The 9,622-nt window shown below is 43.3% G+C and overlaps 1 pseudogene; it reads right to left on the reverse strand.

Moving 5' to 3' along the window:
- Positions 1-4,881: 4,881 nt before the first annotated feature.
- Positions 4,882-8,025, reverse strand: LOC133754731 (spermatogenesis-associated protein 31D1-like; annotated as a pseudogene).
- Between the last annotated feature and the right edge of the window lie 1,597 nt (positions 8,026-9,622).

The raw sequence follows: 9,622 nt of genomic DNA on the forward strand, positions 1-9,622 counted from the left end.
GGAGAGATTTTCCATCTGCAGGTTCACTGCCCAAATGCCCATAACAATGGGCCAAGCCAAAGCTAGGAGACTGGAATTCCATGCAGATCTCTGAAGTGAGTGGTAGGGACCCAAGTACTTGAGCCATCACCTGCTGCCACCCAGAGTTCACATTAGCAGGAAGTTAGATAAGAGGAGGAAGAGGGGCTGGCACTGTGGCACAGCAGGTTAAAGCCCTGGCCTGGGGCTCCAGCATCCCATATGGGTACTGGTTCTTGTTCCTACTGCTCCTCTTGGTATCCAGCTCTCTGCTGTGGTCTGGGATGGCAGTAGAAGATGGCCCATGTCCTTGGGCACCTGCACCCACGTGGAAGACCTGGAAGAGGCTCCGGGCCCCTGGCTTCAGATCGGCACAGCTCCAGCCATTGCAGCCATCTGAGGAGTGAGCCAGTAGATGGAGGACCTCTCTCTCGATATTTGCCTCTCTGTAACTCTTTCAAATAAATAAAATAAATCTTGTTTAAAAAGCCACAGGAAACACATTAAAAAAAAAAGTGGTGGAAGAGCCAGATTCAAACCAAGCACTTGGATGTGGGATGGTAGCATCCCAAGAAGTGCTTCAACTCATTGTGCCAAATGCCTACCCCTGTTATCTGGTATTTTGATTGTGATTATTCTAGTAGGTGTGAAGTGGCATTTCATAGTGGTTTTCTACTTTCTTTATGAGAAATGAAGTCAAGGAGCTTCTGTTATAATTCTTTACTTTCAGTGGCATTTTAGGAAGGACATGAACTATTAGTATAGTTGATTAGTATACTAAGTATAACTGGAAGCAAAATGACCTATTTTAAATTTTTAAAAGGAAAAAATTTCTTCTAAATATTTGAAAACATTTACATAGAAATCTCAGGGTTTTGTCCACCTGTACCGTTTCCTACTTAAGTTCCTTTTAATGTTATGTTGTCTGTGTGGTTAAGGAACTGTAATACTGTGCACTGAATTTGTTCTGTAAGATTACTTTCTGTATGGAGTAGGGGTAGGAATACCTTCTAATGACTCCTCAGGATTAACCTGAAGGCAGAGCAGAACTGATTGCCAAAAACTACAAAGCTCAATGTGGTTTTTCTTCTGTTTTTTGTTTTTGTTTTTTTTGTCAGGCAGAGTTAGACAGTGAGAGAGAGAGAGAGAGAAAGGTCTTCCTTCCGGTGGTTCACCCCCCATATAGCCTCTACGGCCTGTGTGTTACGTTGATCCGAAGCCAGGAGCTAGGTGCTTCCTCTTGGCCTCCAATGCATGTGCAGGGCCCAAGCATTTGGGCCACCCTCCACTGCCTTCCTGGACCACAGCAGAGAGCTGGACTGGAAGAGGAGCAACTGGGACAGAATCTGGCACCCCAACCGGGACTAGAACCTGGGGTGCCGGTGCCACAGGCAGAGGATTAGCCTAGTGAGCCGCAGCACTGGCCAGCTCAATGTGTTTTAATCACCAATGGTTTTTATATTTGTTGTGGTTAAATGTTTGTCATGTGGTAAATATCAAACAAATGTTGAGGGCATTTACATAAGGCAAATAACATACCTTCTAAGAGATGAATGAACAATTTAAATTGTTGTAAATTTACACTTTAATCATAGTGTAATGATGGGGTACATCACACCTGCCAAATGGTGACTGAAAGTTGTAGAGTAAGTACATGGAGAATCACATTATTCTACTTGACCCTGTGTATGTTTAAACATCTTTGTGATGAAAAACTTCAAGAAAAAGATATTGAGTGCCTCATGAAGAGAGGAAGGAGGTAGTAAGGATTTCTGGCATGCATAAGTCAATCCATCAAGACCAGAGTTTAGTTATGTCTCAATGAAGACATTTCTAGAAGTCTAATTCCTTTGTAGTTGAGTACTGTGGAGGGAAAGTGATTTTTTCTGTGAGGAAGGAGGAAAAAATGGAAGGAAGGAAGGAAGGAAGTTATTTGATGAAGACTTCCATGAGGTAGCTTCTAGTTACTCTGTAAATGGTGAGTCCAACACATGTGCTGACCAAGGAGAGATAGCGTAAGTTTCAGGAAAGTGTAGGAGATCTCAAATGGTTTTGAGTAGAATGTAAGAGAGCATGAACAAGAGAATCGGTGACTTAAGTTCTGTTTTATTTGTTCACTGTTACATAGGATAGGATAATGATTTGTGAAATGAATGAATAAATTATTTTCAGGCAGTGCTAGAGCTGCCCCTAGAATCAGTAGAGTTGATCATAAAATTAATACAATAGTTATCAGTCACTTATAGGTATGCATTTCTGGAAAAGCCAGAGAAATGTGATAGTGCCAGACAGGAAAGATTAAAGTAGATTGGATGAGAGTCGTTTGGAGTAAGGGCTTTTAAATAAGACAATAAATAAGACAATTTAAATAAGACAATAAACTCTGCTTAAAGAGGGAGTAATGCAGATATGGGGCTGGTGGGAAGATGAATAAGTGGAAAGATTATGACTCAGAGTTCAAAAGTTGACAAATATACAGGGTATGCTGCAAAGTTAGAGGGTTGAGGTCAAAGGGTCAGACTATAATACTTCACATGGCAGAGACATTCCCAGTGGTAAACTCTGGGGTGTGGCAGTAACTTAACTGGAGTAAGACTCTAGATGGGAGAGTAGAGATCTCCAGTTTACTCTGTAAATGGTCAGTCCAACACATCTGCTAGCCAAGGAGAGACAGCATAAGTTTCAGGAAAGTGTAGGAGATCTCAAATGGTTTTGAGTAGAATGGAAGAGAGCATGAACTAGGGAATAGGTAACTTAAGTTCTGTTTCATTTGTTCACTGTTACATAGGTTAGGATAATGATTTGTAAATTGAGTGAATAAATTATTTCCAGGCAGTGCTAGAGCTACCCCTAAAATCAGTAGAGTTGATCATAAATTTAATACAATAGTTATTAGTCACTTATAGGAATGCATTTCTGGAAAAGCCAGAGAAATGGGATATTGCCAGACAGGAAAGATTAAAGTGGATTGGAAGAGAGTCATTTGGAGTGGAGCCCTTTAAATATTATCTTGAAGACAATAAAATCTGCTTAAAGAGGGAGGAAATGCAGACTTGAGGCCATTGGGTAGATGAATAAGTGGAAAGATTATGACTCAGAGTTCAAAAGTTGACAAATATACAGTATATGCTGCAAAGTTAGAGGGGTGAGGTCAAAGGGTCAGACTATAATACTTCAGATGGCAGACATTCCCAGTGGTAAACACTGGGGTGTGGCAGCAACTTAACTGGAGTAAGACTCTAGATGGGAGAGTAGAGGTCTCCATGTTATTGATTTGTCAATCCACATGGATATTAGCTCCTCCACTGATCTCCACTGCTTCCAGTTCCTTGCCTTGGGCCACATCCCACATTGTGTACCATCCCAGGACCTCCACAGAATCTCCATTGATTCTGCAACATTAAGCTTCAGACAATGCAGGTGGAATGGCATAACTCCGGATAAGAAGATAGAAGTATGGTAGAGTGAGGGGGCTGCAGTGAACATGTTTTAGTTTTGTTTTATTTTGACAACCAGAATTTCCAACCTTTTACTTTAAAGCTACCTTAAGTGCCTTCCAGGAAATTGTTCAATGTTTTAACATTTATTTATTTGAAAGGCTGAGTGTGGGGCTGGTGTTGCAGCATTAGCAGGTAAAGTGCGGGCGTCCCATATGGGTGCCAATTCATGTCCTGGCTACTCTACTTCCAATGCAACTCCCTGCTAATAGCCTGGAAAAGCAGTGGAGGATGGTATTTGGACCCTGTCACCCTTCTGGGAGACATTGATGATGCTCCTGGCTCTTCACTTCAGCCTGGTCTCACACTGGCTGTTGGGGCCATCTGGAGAGTGAACCAGCACATGGAAGATTCTCTCCCTCTCTTCCTCCCTGTGGCTCTGAATTTCAAAAAAAAAGAACAAATCTTTTAAAAATAAAGACAGAGATACAGAATGAAAGAGAGACAGAGAGACATATCATCCATCTTCTGGCTGAAAGTCCTAATAGCTGTCAATGCTGGAGGTAGTCAAGACAAAAGTTACGAGCCCAAATCTCCATTTGGGTCTCCCACATGGGTGGCAGGGGGCTACCTTCATAAGCTTATTTTCCAGTAGGAAAACATCAATGCCCCAAAGTATGGTTTCCCAATGCATTACTATGCCTCTCATGACAGATTCTCAACCAACAATTCTAATGTTTCTAGACCTTAACCCAATCAATCCCATGTCTACTATGGCAGTAATCTTCAACCCCGCCTGAGGCGAAGTTCACCCACCTGTGACATCCTCTAGTCATTACAATATTTTCTTTAAAAAATAAGTTTATGCACAATTTTCTGAAAAAGATATGTGACTTTGACCCTCTTCAGATGTGATGACTTACCTCCTTTATTCCTCCAGAGGCCAAGAAATAGTCAGTGAGGTGCAGGGTATATGGGCTGCAACACAATATACTTACAGACTAGGAAACAGCACATGTCCTCAGACTTCTCCAGGTCAGAAGGGCCTTAAGGGGCAGTTGATAACCATCCCCCTAGAGCTCAGTGGTATGTCATCATTTAAATCCAAAAGAGATAATGAGTAAGTGCTGAACTAATTCTTTTCCCTAAGTATAAACCCTATGTTATTCAAATCTCATGTCTCCAAATAGTACACATAAAGACAACAATCATTAGAACATTTATTACGAAAAATCAGTGTTTTCAAAAATGGATGAGTTATTTGATAGGAGGAAATCTTCCTCCCTGGAAATGCTGAAGGAGCATTTTATGTTTGAAAAGTAGACACAGATCTCCCAATACAGTGCCTTCAGAAAATGTAGGTGTGGTTGGAGATAGCTGGCTGGCTTGACGCCTGCAGGTATGGTTTGGATGGGGCAGGAACTCTTTATTGGGCATGGATGCCAGATGCCTCTGCAATAGCGGCTGATCCTTGAATGCTACAACTTTCTGGGGCTGTCTCACCCTGTCTTTGTTCAGGGCATATTTGAGGGGTAATTTTGGTCAGCCAAGGGCACTTCTTGGCTACAGGACTTTGTAGTTTTGTTTTACAGGAGGAAGCTGTGTAGTTAAAAGGATGTCCCTGGACAGTATCTGCCTGGGCCTGTAATTGTGCCTTAAGTGTTTTCACGGGCTTTGTCGGAGAAGAACGTGATTCTTGGGGGCAGGTGATTCTGACACCACGGCTACTCCCTGGTTTCACATTTAACACCTTGCCAATGTCTGTCGTCACTTTCAGAGTTTTGGTGTTGCCAGTAGAAGCAGCTCTACTATTAACTTTGCTTTGTCTCTGCACAGATGATGGTGGGGAGGTCCCATTCCCAAGGAACCTTTCTTGCCTTTTGTTTGTGCTGTTAGGACAAATCCATTGCAAAAATGTCTTTATTTGTTTTTTAAACAGATTTTCAGGAGGAGGCTGATCCTTCAGTGATGAGGTTGGGGAAGATCTGCTTCCAAGCATCTTCTTTAATGCCCTGTCTTGAGCAGGGCAGCTGTTCCTCCTGGGTTGTGGTGTCCCCAACCCTGCATCCCCTTCACCAAGATCTCCTGATTTGGGATTTGGTGGGACATTCTTATCCCAGCAGTTCTGCAGGATATGCTTAGGGACCCAGGGCTCCTGATGCTGTTCCGTGCTGACTGGTGTGCTGTCCAAATGTCCATGCATAACCTGAGAAGCTTCGATCTTCCCATTGGAGACACCCTGGGCATGAGTCTTCAAGGTTTTGGAAATCAAGTTATCTGAGGCAACAGCCATATCAATAGTCTGCTCTTTAACAGAGATATGATCCCTATCCTGCAATTTCAACTTTAATTCTTTAATCAAGTTGTTTTTAAATTCTGATAGTTTAGGATCCTGGGAAACTGATGTTGGTGAGGGAATTTCAGTAGCCAGGATAGTTTCTTCATTCTTTGTTTTCACAGCTACCGCTGTGGAGTCCCCTGACTTGTTGGTTGTCAAGGCATTGGCAGATTTTGATTGAAGAGCAAGGAGCTCCTTTTCCTTAAATATCTCTCTAGACTTGTTAAACGTTGGGAAGTATTCTGAAGTCTTTACTTTGGGAGCCTGAAGCCTTTCTTCTTTGTTGCTGGAACTCATTCTCTTATCCTTTGGCTCAGGTCTAGTCCCATCATGACTCGTGGACACCAGCACTCGGCTGTGTCCACTGTCTGGTCCAGTCTGTTTCTTAATTTCTTTGCCTGTGATGCACGGACAAGTCTGTCTGCCACCCTTAATCTGAACACCTGCAAGCTCCTGGTTTTCCTCTGGGGACAGTGGTCTCAGGTCCCCCTGTCCTCCCTTCCCTACAAGTGATGCAGCAGGAAGGAGATGATCCAGATTGGGTGCTGACTTTATCTTCAATTTGTCTCTACACATTGGTGTAGAGCTCCTACCAAGTGAAGTGGACACCATAACTTTGGAATGCATCGCAGAACTAAGGCTATCTTGGGAAGAACAATAGGAATGGCCTAAGGAAGAAGATGAGTCCTCTCTCTTGTTGAAGATCTGTATGGATTCAAGGACCCTGGTGGGAAGGCCACACCTCATCCTCATGCAAAAACTGCTTATATGTTCTTCCAGCATCTTTTGTTTGCCAGAAGCTAAGAAAGAAATCTCCTGGGAAGTGTTCAAGCTAATGTTTCTCACAGATAATGCCCCATCTATCTGTTTTTGGCTGTGAGATTTCTCAGCAAAGGACATTGTCTGCTTGAGGGCATGTCATGAACTATGAACAGTTTCAGGAAGTCTACCCTCATTTATTTCCCCAATTTTCTTATTCAAATGTTCTTTGGGTGCATTTTCTAATTGTTTCTGACTTATACTTATCCCTGAGGCCTTTGAATCATTTCCATACAGACTCACTGTATGACTTCCTTGATCTTTATCAGAGTCAGACCTTAAACTGTTATCTGAGTATCCATCTGGGTCACTCAATAGATGATCACTAGGGCCATTCTTTGGGCTGTGTCTCTGATGGCCCTTCTCATCGTTATCTGACTGAGACTCTTCTGAGCTTGTCTCATGGGAGATTGGAAGTCGGCTCGATTCAGAATTCCTTAAATTGTTGCTACTCTGTTCCTTCAACAAAGATATCCATTTGAGTCTCTGAAAACTCTTTGGTGCATATATTTCAGGACCATCTCTCTCAGGATTCACCAGTGTCAGAGACTCATGGACCCTGCGGGGTAGGCCCCATCGGTGTTGAATGAGTCTCTTTCTAAGGTGGTATTCAAATTTCTTACGAAGCTCACTGCTCAGAGGGTAATCTCCAGGAATGATGGAGATTGGAACATGGATTTTGGAGGACTGGCTCACCAATGAAAAGTTGGGAGGTGGAGGACAATAGTATTCCTGAGATGTTTGGACCATCGAGGGTAAACCCCCTAAACGTTCCTGTTCTTTCTGTAGCACATTGTATTCTAGTTGATGAAGTTCAGATTGCATGAGACACTGTGCCTCATTATGGGGTCTATGGAAGCACACTCCACAGATCCTAAGCTGGAAATCGGGAGATGTTGGTAGCATTGGGATTGGAGATTGAAGGTTGGACTGAGACTGGGCCTGAGTAGCATGCTGTGACTGTGATTGGGAGAAAATTTTAGTTGAGGATTGAGATTGGATCTCAGGCAAGATCAGAGGCTGGAAATTGGAAAGTCCTAAAGATCCTTGAGATGTAGAAGCTTTGGAGATGCCATTAAAGATGACCAAAGTTGAGGGGCAGTCATCTGAATGATGGATAATTGAGCACAAGGACTCACTGTGCAAAGATGGAAGACCGAAAAAGTATTGCATACATTTTTCTTGTAACTGATTGTCAGAGGACCTAGGCGATGGAGGCTGCTGATTCATTTGCAGCTCCTCTGGTTTGCCTTTGCTGTTTCTAAAACAAAGGGAGTCTTGTTCTAAGTTGGAAGAGGACAAGTCTTTGGCATCCTTGACCTGGGCCTGCTGCCAGGATGATTCTGGCATTGAATGGTCAATTTCACTGACTCTTGGAGTATCAGTTGACAACCCATCAGGGCTATTCATTGCAGACAGAGAAAACTCTGGATGGAGATCATTTTCTGATCTCTGAGTATGTTGTGGTGTGGGAGGGCAAATAGCAATAGGTTGGGGTGGGAAAGGGTCCACTGGGAGTTTTGAAGCCAAGGGAGGAATAGGCTCTGGTGGTACTGAGTCGGCTGGTGGTTCGGGGGACAGCAAACCAGGTAAAGAAGCACCATGGTTAAGTGAGACAGTAGAAGGGGGAGGTGGAGATGGCACATGCAAAGAGGCTGATTTTTGGCCTCTTGGACGAGTTTTTGAGTGGCCAGATGTCACAGTGAATGAGGTCTTAATCACAGAATCTGAGGAAGCCACATAATGCACAGAGGAAGTATCTAGCAGGTACCCCAGTGACAGCAGTCGACTGACTTTGGCAGCCACTCTGTTACACACCGTACAGTGAGGGTCTGGACACAGCAGGTGACGGAAGCTGGTGATATCTTGATGTTGGCTCTGGGGTCTACAGGAAACAGGAAGAAAAAGCTGTGGTCAAGACCAGAACATGGAAAGGAGGGTCTGCTGGCCTAGTGGGGGTAGGGATAGCCCAAGCCTACTGTTCCCGTCACCTCACATTTGTGATGTCACACTATACACTGTAGCCCTTCCCTGAGGCTTTCATCACATTCCGTTCCTATGGCTACCTGCCTCACTTCATAATGGCAGGCTTCACTGATTCCCTGGAATATATGGAACATGTTAAAAAAAAGGGGGGGGGGACCAGGAAAAAGAGGAAAGATTAATCACCTTTTCAAAACAGAAAGAAGCTTCCATCCCTCCTCTGCTTCTTTCTGGTTAATCCTTGTACCTGGGAAATCAGGAGAGTAGAACATATGTAATGAAAGTAGAAGCATAAGAAGCATAGAGGAGTCCCCCTATGGGAGCCTCTGGGGATACTAAATTCTGAATGTGCCAAGAATCAGTAATTATGGAAAGACTGTCACTAATATTAGTAAGACTCACATGTGTATGTGGCAATATTTATAAAGTACTTTCACATATGTTATACAGTGTGATGCTAAAACTCACCACATGAAGCAGAGATATCAGCAGAGTGCTCAGTGAAGAATGAGAGTACCCGAGAAGTCATAGGACATCTATAAAGGCGGGAGACTGAAGTTCTGACTACAAGACAACTAGTAGTCCATACTTATTTCTCACATCATCATCTTTTGGGCAGTACCCATTGTCCATGCATCTCAGATTCCTGCCCACAGATGGGCTAAGGAAGAACTCTGAGAAATGTCTCAGGTTGACTGTCTTTCCCATGACTTTCTCCTCTGAGTATTCTGTTTTCACAGAGAAACTGTATATAGCAACTGACATTTTGAGGCCCTGGATCTGAGTCATGAAGGATCACCCTTGCAAAGCTCAGTGTGAACACAGAGAACCTTACCTCTAAATGTTCCACCTTTCCGCCGCCTCTTGGCTCTACGCCGACACTGAGAACAAAAAGTAAAGAATAAGGGACTGAGTTTCATTTCTCTTCCTCCTTTTACCACCCTGAATATCTCTTCATCTTAAACTATAGACATGTATTCCTTACATTACTAATATTTGCAGGTGGGATTTTATCCTGGAAACCTCT

This window comes from Lepus europaeus, unplaced genomic scaffold, assembly GCF_033115175.1.
Source record: "Lepus europaeus isolate LE1 unplaced genomic scaffold, mLepTim1.pri SCAFFOLD_29, whole genome shotgun sequence".
NCBI lineage: Eukaryota > Metazoa > Chordata > Mammalia > Lagomorpha > Leporidae > Lepus > Lepus europaeus.